General features: G+C 41.5%; 1 protein-coding gene across 2 annotated transcripts in view; it reads left to right on the forward strand.

Moving 5' to 3' along the window:
• Nucleotides 1-33: 33 nt before the first annotated feature.
• Cep83 (centrosomal protein 83) overlaps nucleotides 34-16,274 on the forward strand; it is a 113,144-nt gene continuing 96,903 nt past the window's right edge. Inside the window, exon 1 of one of the 2 annotated variants that reach the window (XM_036170210.1) lies at nucleotides 34-91. The gene's annotated coding sequence lies outside the window, so the exon portion shown is untranslated. Of the gene's footprint in view, nucleotides 92-13,630; nucleotides 13,766-16,274 lie in introns of those variants that run through there. The other variant, XM_036170211.1, reaches the window with a different exon arrangement.

The raw sequence follows: 16,274 nt of genomic DNA on the forward strand, positions 1-16,274 counted from the left end.
GGTGGCGGTGGTCGGAGCTGTGCCGGGGTCCCCCGGGGACGAACGCGGCCGTGTTCCTTTGGGCAAGCTGCAAGGACGGTGTATGAGTTTGGTAAGTGACCTCTCTCTTTTGGGGGGCGGCATGCTGGGCGGGCAGGTTGGAGCCCTGCAGCCCTCCTCCTCCACGCCCGCCCTTGAACCCCGGTTTGGTTTCCTGGAAAAGTAGTGGAAGCGCATGTGTTGGGAAGGCAGGCCCTAAGATGAGTTCTGATTGCAGTTTTTGGAAGCACGTGAAACTCCTTACCCGGAGCTCTTTGGTGCACTGCGGCATGGTAGCCAGCCGAGTAATTGACTTAATGGAAAGCACCTCCCCGGTTTAATTTGTGATGGAAAAAGCTAGGCTGTCATCTTCCTTGTCCTTTAAGACAGCTGTGGCAGTGATGTTTGCTGAGGTAAGGTCTGAAATAGGTGAAGTGTGTTTTGGGCTTGATAACTTTGGCAAATCCTCAGTCCAATTTCTGACTATAATAAAAGGACACGTGGTCTTCATCTAGTGTTTTAAGTCTTTGGTCACCTTCTAATTACCAAGCCACTTCCTTCTCAAAGATGTCTAGGATAAGGATAAATTTGTTCCGAACTTTTTAATATGTGACGAATTCGTAATACCTTCAGACTATTAGTATACAGTACTCAACTGAGGTCTAAAGAACTGAGGAGGTATAAACGCTGTGCTTCTGTTACCAAGCAACATCACCGTAAACAAGTCTAATTTCAATTAGAACACAATTAAATGTGGCCTAGTAATCTGAGTTCAGAGTTCTCCACATTTATGCTTTTAGCCTATAGGTGGTTACATTTCTCATCTTTTGTATTCAGATTTGATTTCCAACCACGTTAATTAGAGTTAGTAGAATGCTTTGATTTTTCTGTGTCGCATGTGACTTTTGGAGACTTGCAAATGGATTTGAGTTGTTCTTGGGTTGTTACTTATTCCAGAGTATGCTGAATATTTCTCTTTGAGAATATTTAGTAATAATCTCAAATAACAAGATGATAGAAAAATAGAGTTGCATACAACATTTGGAGATTGCAAAACACAAGTTTTTAAGCCTTGGTATTGCAGTAGGCTCACTCTCCACTTGTTGAACCCTTCATGATATAACTTGTATGGAAAATTAAGTTTATTTAATTTACTTTTTTAAGTGGTCTGTTTGGTGGGGAAAGCAATGAGACTGGCTGTTGCGTTGTAGTCTAGGCCTACTTTGAGTTGGCAATTTCTCTGCCTCAGCCTCCTGAGTTCTGGGGCTGAATGAAGATGAGGACATAACTGCTGTAAGGTACGGTTGAGGAGAAGAGTTTATTGTAGATAGGAGGGAGAGAACAGCCAGAGGCGTCGAGAAGGGTCCAGACTGGACATGGCCAACAGAACAGACCGGGCCATGAGAGGAGAGAGAGGAGGAGAGGGGGGGGGGAGCAGAACCAAGAGCCAAGAGAGCCAGTAGTCAGAATGGCCAAGCTTCTATCAGAAAGAGAAGCTGGGGAAGAGAAGCCAAGGTCAAGAGCTGGAGAGGGTTAGGGTAGGGGCTGTCCCAGGTACTTGTGAGTAGGAACTGAGGGAGCCTAGAGGCTGGCTTAGACCTTGATATGCTAATACGTACTGCAAACATGTGTTAATGGAACAGCCATAGGCCTGGCCTCTTTTGCCAAAGATAAGATTGACTCTTTTTAGCAAGGAGAAACTATCTTAGTCCCCAGGGAGTGCTGGCTTTTGTTGAAATGCCAGACTTTGGGAAAAGGAATTTCTTGGAACCTAACAGGCCTGAATGATCTTTTTGTTGTTGTTTGTTTCTCCCTTTTTTTTCTTTGTTGTTGTTGTAAATTGAAGCAGGGTCTTATACTTGGGGTCGATCTGGAACTCAGTATATCCCCCATTGACTTCAAACATCTGGCAGATCCTTGTTGCTCAGCCTCCCCAGTGTTGGAACTGCGTGTATGAGCCACCAGGCCGTAAACTGACAGATATCTTTAAATTCAAACCATTAGTGTGGTAGTTTGAATGCAATTGGTCCCCATAAGCCTATAGAGAATGGCACTATTAGGAGGTGTGGCTTTGTTGGAGTAGGCGTGACCTTGTTGGAGGAAATGTGTGACTGTGGGGGTGGGCTTTGAGGTCTCCTTTGCTGAAGCTTTGCTCAGGGTGACATTCAGACTACTTCCTATTGCCTGCAAGATTTAGGACTTCTCAGCTACTTCTCCAGCACCATGTCTGCTTGGATACCTCCATGTTTGCTTGCACACTGCTACATCCCACTGTGATGATTATGGACTGAACCTCTGAACTGTAAGCAAGCCACCTCAATTAAATATCTTCCTTTATAAGAGTTGCTTTGGGCCGGGCGGTGGTGGCGCACGCCTGTAATCCCAGCACTTGGGAGGCAGAGCCAGGCGGATCTCTGTGAATTCAAGGCCAGCCTGGTCTCCAAAGTGAGTTCCAGGAAAGGCGCAAAGCTACACAGAGAAACCCTGTCTCGAACCCCCCCCCCCACAAAAAAAAGAGTTGCTTTGGTCATGGTGTTGCTTTGGTCATGGTGTCTGTTCATAGAAATAGAAACCCTAATTAAGACAATTAGCAATAGGAATTGGAACATCAGGATTATACACCCTTAATAAAATCTGTGAGATTTCATTTTCGTTGTCATTTTTGAAGTAATGAACAATTGAGAAATTGGGCAAGATAGAGAAAAAAAATCAAGAATGATTCATATTGTGTGATGTATACCTTAGTAATTGGAAATCAGCATTATATTGGGGAATGTTCTAATTCAAGAATTGTAGAACGAATTCTTTTTTTTTTTTTTTTTGGGAGCTGAGGACCGAACCCAGGGCCTTGCGCTTGCTAGGCAAGCGCTCTACCACTGAGCCAAATCCCCAACCCTTAGAACGAATTCTTAAGAGAAAGATTAGTGATTTGTCATATGTAATGTATTAGGCTCAATATGTACTTCTCTTACATTGTTTAACAATGTATACTTCTGGGAATGTGTGTTCATATCTGTATAAGAAATGGCCTACCAACTAAATTCTTTGAGAATATATTCACCCCTTGCTGTGTGTATATGCACATGTGTGTGGAGGCCAGATAGTGTTTCTGATTCGCTAGTGCTGGAGTTGTTGTGAGCCCAGCTAATGAAGGTGCTAAGATCTCAGGTCCTCTGCAAGAGCAGAAAAAGCTTTCTTTATCTGCTGAGCCATTTCTCCAGTCCCTCCCCACCACAACTGAGTTCTTAAGTTGACTTCTTCAAAATCGCCTCTCCTTGGCTTTCCAAGTTCATAATCATTACAGCAAAGGCGCCTTTGTCCAAACTTTTTCTGCCACTAGCCTTTAAACCGCCTTCTCCTTCCTGTGTCAATCTTAATTTCTTTCTACCCTGTCCCAATTTCTTCTGTAAAGAAATGTAAATGATACCTTTGCTATAAAGTTGAATTTCACCCTGACATTTGAAATTCTATAGTATGTATTTGTGAATCCTATTTCTTGAAAACTTAGACTTTATGATCTGTTATCTTTTCTTTCTTCTTGACTAGATTAACCTCTTTCATGGGCGTATCCTTTTTTTAGTGACTAAACAGAAGTCATTGAAGGAATGTTTCTTGAATGACAAATGTTCATTTGTACCCCCACCCTTCCTATAATCTAATAGAAGTCAGAACATGGTTGGAAAATGTAGGAAGGGCAGCCATGAACAACAAGAATGGAGATTAAAGAGTGGGGATCACTGGAATCAGAAGGAAAGATTTTGTTCTTAGAAAGTGTGAATGAATATTTGAGAATTTCCCATGACATTACCATCACTGAGAACTCCCTCAAGGATTCTGGCTCCACTCCCACGTGGGCTTGGTGAGTTTGGTCAATTTCCTGGTTCCGCTTTAGAAGAGCCTTGGTTTTAAAATAGGAGCCTCAGTCTCCTCCCTCCCTCCCTCCCTCCCTCCCTCCCTCCTTCCCTCCCTCCCTCCCTCCTTCCCTCTCCCCCTCCTCTCTCCCTCCCTCCTTCCCTCCCTCTTGTGTCTCCATATTCTCTCCATGTTGTTTCACTTCTTCCCATCATACTTTTTACTCAGTCACCATTTAATTTATGAAACTGTGGCAGTATTTTGATCTGCTTCTCATAAATTTGCAATCCTCTGAAGTTCATTATATGTCTATTTTCTGTCAGGACTGCACTTTGTGGATAATGGAGAGATCACTGACTATCAAGTCTAGTTTTATTTCTTTTTTTTGTATTTGAGCAATATTCTAGGAGGAGAGAAATCAGTGAAGCTAGAAAATGCTCACTTTTTGCTTCCTGTATGTTATTTCTAAAGAATTAAAATTTAGAGCTAGGAGGAACCTAAAATCTAATCTCTTCTTTTTGGAAAATAATTGTCATTTTCAAAATATGTCTTTAAACATTTAGGTAATTTTAATAAGTTTGTCATAAATCCCATGTCTGATGTTTATAGCAAAGAGTGGCTGTAGGTGAAGATATAAAAAGGTGAAGTTGAGTACTGGAATATTTTTTATAAATCTTGGCTTCAGTTTTAAGTGAGCTTGCCAGCCCAGCTTCTGAGTTGTTGCCCAGTAACACGGTTGTAGTAGAGCATAGCAACCACTGAAAACTATAGGGTTTCAGGCTGCATACCTAGCCCCAGTGCTCACTCTTACAGTTCTCATCGACATCACATTTCATTTCAAAGCAGATACAGTGTTAAAGAGCATACACTATGTGACTTTGGGTATTTTTCAGGATGCTGACATAATTTCTTGTGTATTATTTCTCACAGAGATGCATTATAAATGGTTTTGAATAACAGTGTATATAAAAGATACCTGAAAAAAACTGGGTCAACCAAAAACCTGTAGAAAAGTCATTAAGTCGTTATTAATCTCTGCAGCCTGGATACATGGCTAGCTAAAGCTGGAGTGAAGTTGAAATGCACCTTTCTTGTGACTTCTGGAGCTGCGTGGAGACCTTAGAGCAGTAAACAGTTTCCTAGCTCTGTGATTGTGTGAGAGGAGGAGCAGAGATTTAGGAGACCAGCCTGAGTGAGTGTGTTGTTTAGTCAGTTTTGTCAGCTTGACAAGAGCTGGAGTCATCCTGAAGGCGGGAGTCTCAGTTGAGGTTTGCCTACATTGGATCGACTGTAGGCAAACCCCATAGGACATTTTCTTGATTAGTGAGGGATTGGGTGGCCCAGCCTACTGTGGGCGGTGCCACCCCTGGGCAGGTGGTCCTGGCATGTATGAGAAAGCAAGCTGAGCAAGCCACGAGAAGCAAGCCAGTAAGCAGTGTTCTTCCATGGTCTCTGCTTCTGTTCCTGCCTTGAGTTTTGCCCCGACTTCCTCAGTGATGGACTGTTGTTACCAAAGAATAAACTGAAATAAACCAGCTGGTATGGTGGCTCTCCCCATTTAATCCCAGCACAGGAGGCAGAGGAAGGTGGATCTCTATGATCCACCAGAGATCTACCTATATAGTAAGGCCAGCCAGAGATCTATCTATATAGTAAGGCTGTCTGAGATCTATCTGTATAGTGAGGCTGTCTGAGATCTATCTATATAGTGTGGCTGTCTGAGATCTATCTGTACAGTAAGGCTGTCTGAGACCTATCTATATAGTGAGGCCGTCTGAGATCTATCTGTATAGTGAGGCCAGCCAGAGATCTATCTGTATAGTGAGGCTGTCTGAGATCTATCTGTATAGTGAGGCTGTCTGAGATCTATCTGTATAGTGAGACTGCCTGAGATCTATATAGTGAAGCTGTCTGAGATCTATCTATATAGTGAGGCTGTCTGAGATCTATCTGTATAGTGAGGCTGTCTGAGATCTATCTATAGTGAGGCTGTCTGAGATCTATCTATAGTGAGGCTGTCTGAGATCTATCTGTATAGTGAGGCTGTCTGAGATCTATCTGTATAGTGAGGCTGTCTGAGATCTATCTGTATAGTGAGGCTGTCTGAGATCTATCTATATAGTGAGGCTGTCTGAGATCGATCTATCTGTACAGTAAGGCTGTCTGAGATCTATCTATACAGTGAGGCTGTCTGAGATCTATCTATATAGTAAGGCTGTTTGAGATCTATCTGTATAGTGAGGCTGTCTGAGATCTATCTGTATAGTGAGGCTGTCTGAGATCTATGTAGTGTGCCTGTCTGAGATCTATCTATGTAGTGTGGCTGTCTGAGATCTATCTATGTAGTGTGGCTGTCTGAGATCTATCTATGTAGTGTGGCTGTCTGAAATCTATCTATGTAGTGAGGCTGTCAGGGATCTATCTTTATAGTAAGGCTGTCTGAGAAAACAACAAAACAAAGAAACAAACTCTTTGTTTCCCAAGTTATTTTGGCCAGTGTTTCATTACAGCAATAAAAAACAAACTGACACTTAACTTTTCTTAGTCTATTTTCCCATTTGGAAAAAATAAGTCTTTGAAGACTTCCTTCAATAATAGCCTCAAGTCATGGCTTGCAGGTGCTTCAAAAGGCAAAACCCCACAATTCACTGCATTTCCCATCAGGTCCAGTCGGGCCAGCATATTTCCTTCCTACATACCTCCCACCCACATATGATCCAAGCACATCCAGTGTAGTCAGGTCAAACAAACTTATTTAGGGGAGTGAAACATGGGGCTTGTTATCGCCCATAAGCAGTAGGCTCTGGCATTTCAGGAAGTATTTGTCCTTGGGCAAGGGGCTTACAGGTTAGAGGCATTTTTGTTTCATGACTCTCTTTGGCACCGTGATTAAAACTGAAAACATTGGCTCTCACATCTGCACTATTCTAGACACGGGAGAAATGGAGAATAAGACTGTGCTGTCTTAGTTACCTTGCTGTCTACCATCTTAAGCACCTGATTGTCTGCTGGGGAAATGAAGAAACTTGTGATTTAACACAGTAAATGCGATAAGGATAAATGGGAATATATTTTGAGACATGTAGGAAGGACACCTGACCTAGATTTACAAGTAAAACACACTATAATTTAGTTAAGTGTAGTTTGAGGGTGAATACAGACATAGTCAACTTATACTGGAGGGGGTCAAGTCAGGGAATAGGATGGAGGAGAAGTTTCTGGGGGAGAGAGGGAATCAGGAGTCATTAGCAATAACTGGTAGTAAAGGTCCTGGATAGAAAGGATAGGGAAAGTGTGTGGGGTCTGAGAAGACTAAACACATGCATGCAGTATGTAGATGGAGACAGTGAGGAGAGCTGGAGTAAGTTCTTGGAGGCCAGAGTGTGCGTATCGTGTACCTTCACTGACCAACACGAGCATTGTCTGTAAACCTGTCTCTGGGAAGGTGGCCTCTGGGAAGATCTGAGCTTGCTAATGAAGATAGTTAAGTCTTTGGTTAGCAGTAAAACAGAGGGAAGAGTTTGGAACCTGAAGTCAAGGACTAAAATGTTGTCTATGTAAACTTTACCAACTACTTAGCTTTTCAGATCAGTTATTTATTTATTTATTTTGGTTATTACTGTTTTTATGTGGAAAAATGATACTTTCCTGAACAGTTGTTTGGTATCAAAGAAGGCACGTTGTAATGCCTGACTCGGTCATAGTGGACGTTAATGCTATACTGTATTTTATCCATTCTAATGTTAGAAATTCTTGTGAGATATGTACCCTTCTATTTCTCCCCTTCCATACTTGTAATCTTATTTTTTTTTCAGAATGATCAGGGGTTGGGGAGATGACTTGGCAGTTTAGAGCATGTCTTGCTCTTGCAGAGGACCTGGTTTGATTCCCAGCACCCACATGGAGGTTCACAACCATTGATTCATTACTCCATTTCAGGGATCTGATGCCCTCTTCTGACCATCACAGCACTGAGCATGCACATGGTATATTGAAGCATGTTCTTAATTAGTCTTAAAAATAAAAATCTGGAGTCAGATATCGAGGGTGAAAGCTGAAAGACCAGAGAAATGTAGTAGCCAGCCACCTCTTCCAAATCTCAGACTGAATGTCAGGGGTCCTATCTCTGTGAATCCTCAAACTGCATGGGCTGAGATCCTGTCTCCACCTCCCTAGTGCTGGGATTAAAGGCGTGAGCCACCACTGCCTGGTCTCTATAGTTAACTAATGGCTAGCTCTGCCCTCTGATCTCCAGGCAAGCTTTGTTTGTCAGAACACAAATAAAATATCACAAAACAGTATATAGATACATACATCTCACATATAATAAAATATATAAATTTAATAAAGAATTGATAAGAATTCCTGAGTTTTCTACCTGATGTCATTCCATATTTTCTATAATGAACATGTTGAGTGTCCCTTTTTAAAAATTATGTGTTACTAAATATTTATAAAAATATTATATATTGTAAAAAATTCTTTATATATTCTGGACATTAAAAAAATGATTTTTGTGGCATAATTTTTTCGTGTGTGTGTGTGTGTGTGTGTGTGTGTGTGTGTGTTTGTGTGTTTTTCCAGAGCTGAGGACTGAACCCAGGGCCTTGCACTTGCTAGGCAAGTGCTCTACTGCTGAGCTAAATTCCCAACCCCCTCTAGTGTGTTTTGACATGCAAAGTTCTTAATGAAGTCTAGTTGATTTCTGTGTGTTCATGTGTACTATTCTTTGTTATTATATATAAGGTTTTTTTTTTTTTTTTAATCCAATCCTAGGTTACCAGGGTTTTCTGTGTGGTTTTTCTTTTGTGTCTTTCATTTACATCTGGGATCTATATTGAAATAACTGTATATATGTATAAGATTAGGCTTTTCTTTTCTTTTTTTAAAGATTTATTTATTTATTATGTATACAGAAGAGGGCGCCAGATCTCATTACAGATGGTTGTGAGTCACCATGTGGGTGCTGGGAATTGAACACAGGACCTCTGGAAGAGCAGTTGGTGCTCTTAACCGCTGAGCCATCTCTCCAGCCCAGGTTTTTCTTTTTTAATGTGGCTGTCATATTTCCTAGCACCATTTGTTCAGAGACTATTCTTTTTCTTTAAGTTGTTTGGATGTCTTTGTAAAAGTATCAGTTGGAAATAGAGCCAACCTTGTTAGTGGGGATGTGGGTAAGGCCCAAAGTTGTGAGCATGGGAGCACTATCCCCATTGCTCATCTGTCTTGTGGCCCAATGGGTGGGGGAAATACCCCTCCCCTCATCTACATCTGAGGTCACAAGAGCAGGAGAGCTGTCCCTGCCCCTTGACCAGCTGCAACACTCAAGAGAGCAGGCCCTACACCTGGGCAACAAAAATAGAGCCAACCCTGTTTGTGGAGGTGTGCTTGATGCAGCCCTGAAGTTGTAAGTGTGGGAGAGCTGTCCCCACTACTCATCTGTCATGTGGTGGTGTGTGTGGGGAAGAGATGCGCCCCCTTACCCACTGCCTCTTACTACCTGCAACAGGCGAGCGAGATGACCCTCTCCCTTGTCAGCCGCAGCACTGGGGAGAGTGACCCTTACCTCATCTGGGCAACACTCTGGAGCTGGCCCTGATGATGTAGTTAGGGGAAGGGTGCCCCTGAGTGCCCGAAAGCAGGAGAGCATCCCCACCCCTCGCTCATTGCTACAAGGGTGAATTTACTGGGCAGTGCTGGAGAGCTCACCCTGGTGGTGAGGACAGGGCAGATCTGGAGGGCTGACCTGCATACCAGGCCCAGACCCAAGGTTATGACTTGACCTGCCCCAACATCTCCATCTGTGATCTGCTGGAACATGTGAAGGGGCTGGTCCTGCAGACCCAAAGCTGCAGGATACCACCACCACCACCACCACCACCGGATGTCCAGGAGGAGTCCTAGTGAGGGCCCTGTATTAATAGGGTAGTAGAAGTCAGAGGCCTCCAACCAGACCAATGACTGTTTGCACGCTCGATCTTGGTCTCTCTGTTTGACATAGTGGTGAGAGCTGAGAGCCTGGAGCCCAGGTGGGGTAGGGTTTTTATCATAGCAGAGGTTGTGGGGAGGGGAATTCCCGGGTTCAGGACCCTGATTGGCAGGTATTTGTTTAGGGTATCTTGGTAAAAAGGGAAAGTTGGTGTCTGCTAGGCTCAGGGACATCTGGCAATCTTATCTAATCTTTTCTAAAGGTTGGAATGTCAGATACTTTCTCTTAGATGCTGGCCCATCCCTGGGTGGATCCTTGGGTGGTGTCAGCTTATGGCTTTTCTTGGATCCAGGTTTTGCCTGTTATGGCAGCAGTTTTGGGGCCTGCCCCCCCCCCCCCCCAGTCAGCACCCTTAACCGCCAAGCCATCTCTCCAGCCCCTCGCATATTTCTTACTGTAGTGAGCTACTTACTTTGTGGTGTTCAGATGGCATACTTTTTATGATTTCAAACTTCTCTGAGGGGGCAGTGTTTTTATGTTATGCATGTCTATCCATGCAGGTTGGAGGTTGGTGTGTGGTGTCTTCCTAATAACTCTCTACCATGTTTTTTGAGATAGCATATTTTACTAAACATGGAGTTTACTAATGTGGCTAGCCTGGCCAACTAACAAGTTCCAGGGATCCTCCTTCTCTACTCTGGATGACAGTGTTCATCATTGTGTCTGGCTTTTTATGTGGGTGCTGGGGATCTGAACTATCTCCCTACCTGACTGTTCCCTATCTTAAACTAGTTTTGTGATTCAGTATATGGTACATCCTCAAAACCGTTCCTGTGTATTCACTAAGGGAGTTTATTGAGCTAAGTATGGTAACACACACCTGTAGTCCCAGCACTTAGCAAACTGAGGCAAGAGGATCTCGAGAAGACCATCCTGGGCTATTGAATGAGTTCTAGAAGACAACCCTGGGCTATTGAATGAGTTCTAGAAGAGCACCTGGGCTATTGAATGAGTTTTAGAAGAGCACACTGGGCTATTGAATGAGTTCTAGAAGAGCACTTTGGGCTATTGAATGAGTTCTAGAAGAACACTCTGGGCTATTGAGTGAGTTCTAGAAGAACACCTGGGCTATTGAATGAGTTCTAGAAGAACACCCTGGGCTATTGCATGAGTTCTAGAAGAACACTCTGGGCTATTGAATGAGTTTTAGAAGAACACCCTGGGCTATTGCATGAGTTCTAAAAGAGCACCCTGGGCTATTGCATGAGTTCTGGAAGAACACTCTGGGCTATTGAATGAGTTCTAGAAGAACACCTGGGCTATAGAATGAGTTCTAGAAGAACACTCTGGGCTATTGAATGAGTTCTAGAAGAACACCCTGGGCTATTGAATGAGTTCTAGAAGAGCACTCTGGGCTATTGAATGAGTTCTAGAAGAACACCTGGGCTATTGAATGAGTTCTAGAAGAACACCTGGGCTATTGAATGAGTTCTAGAAGAGCACTCTGGGCTATTGAATGAGTTCTAGAAGAACACCTGGGCTATTGAATGAGTTCTAGAAGAGCACTCTGGGCTATTGAATGAGTTCTAGAAGAGCACTCTGGGCTATTGAATGAGTTCTAGAAGAACACCTGGGCTATTGAATGAGTTCTAGAAGAACACTCTGGGCTATTGAATGAGTTCTAGAAGAGCACTCTGGGCTATTGAATGAGTTCTAGAAGAACACCTGGGCTATTGAATGAGTTCTAGAAGAACACCCTGGGCTATTGAATGAGTTCTAGAAGAGCACCCTGGGCTATTGAATGAGTTCTAGAAGAACACCCTGGGCTATTGAATGAGTTCTAGAAGAACACCTGGGCTATTGAGTGAGTTCTAGAAGAACACCCTGGGCTATTGAATGAGTTCTAGAAGAGCACCCTGGGCTATCTAATGAGTTCTAGGCTATGCTGGATTAAGTAGTGAGATCCTGTCTTAAACAAATTATTTGTATATTTTGTAGTCTTTGAGTGGAATGTTCTGTCAGTTATAATCATGGTGCTTAAATATTGTTCGCCTTATTTTGTCATTCATTGAAGTCTTCTCTTTTTAATTGTCTTCCCCTCCTTGTATGTTGGAGTTCTGTTAGACACATAAATACTTGTCATATATGGTATACTAATCCTTTTGTCATTATTAAATATGATTAGTGTGGAACATAATTAGTATTAGTAATATTTTTTGTCTTCTGTTTCATCCGCTATAGCTATTCTAGCTTTCTTATGATTGCTGTTTTGTGTATTTTAATTTTTTTGTCCTGTTTCTTTTAACCTGTTTATGTCTTTGAATCAAAGAAATGTTTTGTAAGGAATATACAGTTGTAGAGAAACCAAATCAGCTTAGCATCCTCTGTCCTTGGAATGGAGTTAATTAGTTCATTAATGTTTAGTACAGTTGTTGATATTGTATATTTATGCTATTTTTTCAAGTTTTCTATTTGTCTTTTTTTTTCCTTTCAATAACTGTTGTGGGATATTTTGATCGCAGTGTGATACTCCAGACTGTTGAAAGTTTATCTTAAATCCAGGGGAAGAGCCAGCAACTAGCTGACTGGAATTAGCCATAGAGAACCAAGCAATTTGGATAGAGAAGACACACAGGAAGGAAAGGACAGGAACTAGAGTTTGGGTTTCCTTTTGGTTTTGGAAGGAGGGAAGAGATGTGCAAGGTCAGCTAGTTGCTACTCAGCCTCTCTGAGCTAGCAGGTTTTCACCCCAGCCTTTAACTCCTGAGTCTAATTGATAAATAGAATGATAGAGACTTAATTTAAAACTACATATCTCAACTCCTGGTGGGGCACTGACTGTGGGTCTGTGGGGCCACAAGCGATAATTAAAATATCAGTAGATTCATGTGCCGCTAAGCTGGCAGAAAAACATCAAATAACTAACTTTGAAATGTTGTTTAGTGTACCTTTCAAATTCTGTTTTTTAAAAAACTATATTTATATAATGGGTTTTCTAGAAGTCACAATATGCTTTTTAAAGATTCATTTATTTATTATATATATAGTGTTCTGTCTGTAAGTATGCCTTCAGTCCGGAAGAGGGCACCAGATCTCATTACAGATGGTTGTGAGCCACCATGTGGTTGCTGGGAATTGAACTCAGGACCTCTGGAAGAACAGCCAGTGCTCTTAACCACTGAGCCATGTCTCCAGCTCTCACAATATGCTTTTTAATCTATAGCTGTCTTTTTCAGAATAATACTAAATTCTGTTTAATTCCAGAACTTCCCTCCAATTTAGCTCTTTTTCCTTTCCCTTTTTGATACTATTATCACATATATATATTACAGTTCTGCATATTATAAACCCAATAATGTGGTATTATAGTCATTTCTTTATGTAGTTTAATGTCTTTAAATGAAATGACACTCTTTACTACTGAACCTAGCCCTATTTATTATTAAGCTTGGTTTTTTTGTGTCTGTATAGCTTTGTGTTCAAAAAAGAATCAGCATGCTGTGTTCAAACTGACCCATGCATGGACCTGGGCATTGCAAAGGTGAATTTAAATACAGGCTGTTTTCAAGTCTGTCCTGGCTTTACTTTTCACTAGTATTCTTGTTTGTCTCTGTGTGCAGCTCCTCTAGATAATGCTGGTGGCCTGTGCCTGCTTGGGTATTTGGTCTACATGTTTGCAGTTTTTATTTTTTTCTGTCTGGGTTAGTGGACAATTTATCAAGTCCCTATGGTTCTCTTAATTCTAGACCTGTGTGAAGTCCTTGGTTGTTCTGTGCTTGCCCCAAAGAGACCGCTAACTGGAGGCTATGGGAGGCTACTGTTGCTCTCTGCTTGTCACAGAGGTCTCTACTTGACAGTTGACAGTGCACCAGAAAACAGACCACCTTCAAATAATGCTGAACTTGTTTTCACTGTTACACCCTGGGATTCCTTCACTGGTCTGTGAGGAGATGGGGACAACCAATGGTAAGGAGACTGTGGACTCAGGTTATTCACATCCACACCAGTTGTTTTCATGGTCGTACTTTTTAAATTACTCATAATTCTTTGTATAATATTAGATATTTATTAGTCACTTCAAATATACTCACTGAATTAGTCTCTTGATTTTTCTCAAATATCAATTGGTTTGCATTTTGGTAATTATTTTTAAAAATTAAAATATGGTTCCATCATCTTTCCCTTCTCTTCTCCCCTTCCAATCCCTCCTGTGTACCCACCTGCTCCTTGCTCCTCTTGAAATCATGATATCTTTTTCTTTGTTATTGTTACATATAGTTCTTGGATTTTTATATAAATACAGTGATATTTATCCTATTTTTATCTGTGTCTTCATTCCATAGTTATTGTAACATTTATGCATTCCTTATTATTTCCTGAGTGATATTCCATTACATAAATAATACAGTTATCTATTTATCTTGTGATGGATTTGTGTGTAAGTCTCAAAGCTGTTATGAGTAAGTGGTAAAATTTTTGTAGAGACTCATGCTTTAATTTTTTTTTTTTTGCTTTCTTTTAACTTATTTTTAATTCTTTGTGTTTTTCACATCATGCATCTCGATCCCATTCATTTCCCATCCCTGCATATTTGCCCTCTGCCCTTGAAGCCCACCTCCCCCTGAATAAAATTTAAGAGAGAAAAGGAAAAAAAAAATCTCGTCATGAAAGCTGCAGTGTGACCCAGTGAGTCACACAGTAAACCCTTCAGTCCACACATCTTTACTTGCACGTGTTCATTGCAGAGAGTCATTGGTCTAGTTGGAGGCCTCTGGCTTCTGCTACACCACTGCTGCTGGGCCGCTGCTGGGACTCCTCTTGGATATCCTGCTGTTGCCCTGTGTGTGGAGATCCTGCAGCTGTGCTTTTGTTTCTTAAGTGTGAATAAATGTATTATTGACAGGAATACATGGTAACTATAGGGTATGTGTGTGCATGGGTACACATGTTGTGGGTATGTTGTGTGTGTGTGTGTGTGTGTGTGTGTGTGTTTGGATACACATGTTGTGGGTACCAGACAGAGGTCAGCTTCTGTCATTCCTAAGGAGCTGTTTTTAAAGATAATTTTTAAAAGCTTTCTAAAGTTTTTTTTTTTTTTAATTCATTTATTTATTTTACATCCTGGCCACAGCCTCACCCTAAAGATAATTTTTTGTTTGTTTTTCAAGACAGGATTTCTCTGTGTAGCTTTTAGAGCCTGTCCTGGAACTCAGTCTGTAGACCAGACTGGCCTCGAACTCACAGATCTGCCTGCCTCTTCCTCCTGAGTGCTAGGATTACTAAATTAAAAAAAAAAAAAAATGTAAAGACAGTTTCTCTCATTGGTCTGGTGTTCATACAGGATTATGTTTTGGTGTTATAGGTCAGAAATCTTCATGTTCATTTGAGTCTGTATGCACCTCAGGTACACATGGCTTGATATTCTTTTTAATTTTTGTATCTAAAAAGGTTGTTCCATTACTGTTTGTCCAAAGACTAACTTTAAAAAAAGATGTGTTTTGAGTGTTTTCTCTGCATGTATGTATGTGCACCATTGTGATATTATGCACCCTAATAAACTTATCTGGGGTCAGAGAACAGAACAGCCACTGAATTAGACATAGAGACCAGAAAATGGTGGCGCACACGCCTTTAATCTTAGCATTCCAGGGACAGAGATCCATCTGGATCTCTGTGAGTTCAAAGCCACACTGAAAATAGCCAGACATGGTGACACACACCTTTAATCTCAGGAAGTGATGGCAGGAAGCAGAAAGGGAGGGTATATAAGGCATGAGGACCAGGAACTAGAGCCTTGTTAAGCTTTTAGGCTTTTGAGCAGCAGTTCAGTTGAGATCCATTTGGATGAGGACTCAAGGCTTCCAATCTGAGGAAACAGGATCAGCTGAGGAACTGGCAAGGTGAGGTTAGCTGTGGCTTGTTCTGCTTCTCTGATCTTTCAGCATTCATTCCAATATCTGGCTTCAGGTTTGTTTTTACTAATAAGACCTTTTAAGATTTGTGCTACACACCATGTATGTGCCTGTTGCCATTGGGGGTCAGAAAAGGGCGTCATATCCCCTAGCACAGGAGTTACAGTGTAAGCTACCATGTGGATACTGGGAATTGAGCCGCGGTCCTCTGGAAGAGCAGCCAGTGCTTTTAACTGCCAAGGCAGCTCTCCACTCTCCTATATGACTTTTTCAGGAAAACCTGCTGACATTTTGAATGTTATTACACTGGAATTTGTAGAAGTCAATATCTGAACAGTATTGTGTTTTATGGCATATCTTGGTATTAAACATTCTTCTTTGATAGTTCTTTTTTTCCATTAAAAACAAGATGAGAACATAAATACTATAAAGTCAGGAAACTAATTTTGTCCTACATTACTTCCAGGCACTTAGAGTGTACTTAATGGAACAATGAAGAATTTAATTTGTATCACATTAATTTCTTGGGATTAATTTCTAACTATGGAAGTTCTAGGTCAGAT

The sequence above is a fragment of the Onychomys torridus genome, chromosome 20, assembly GCF_903995425.1.
Source record: "Onychomys torridus chromosome 20, mOncTor1.1, whole genome shotgun sequence".
Lineage (NCBI taxonomy): Eukaryota > Metazoa > Chordata > Mammalia > Rodentia > Cricetidae > Onychomys > Onychomys torridus.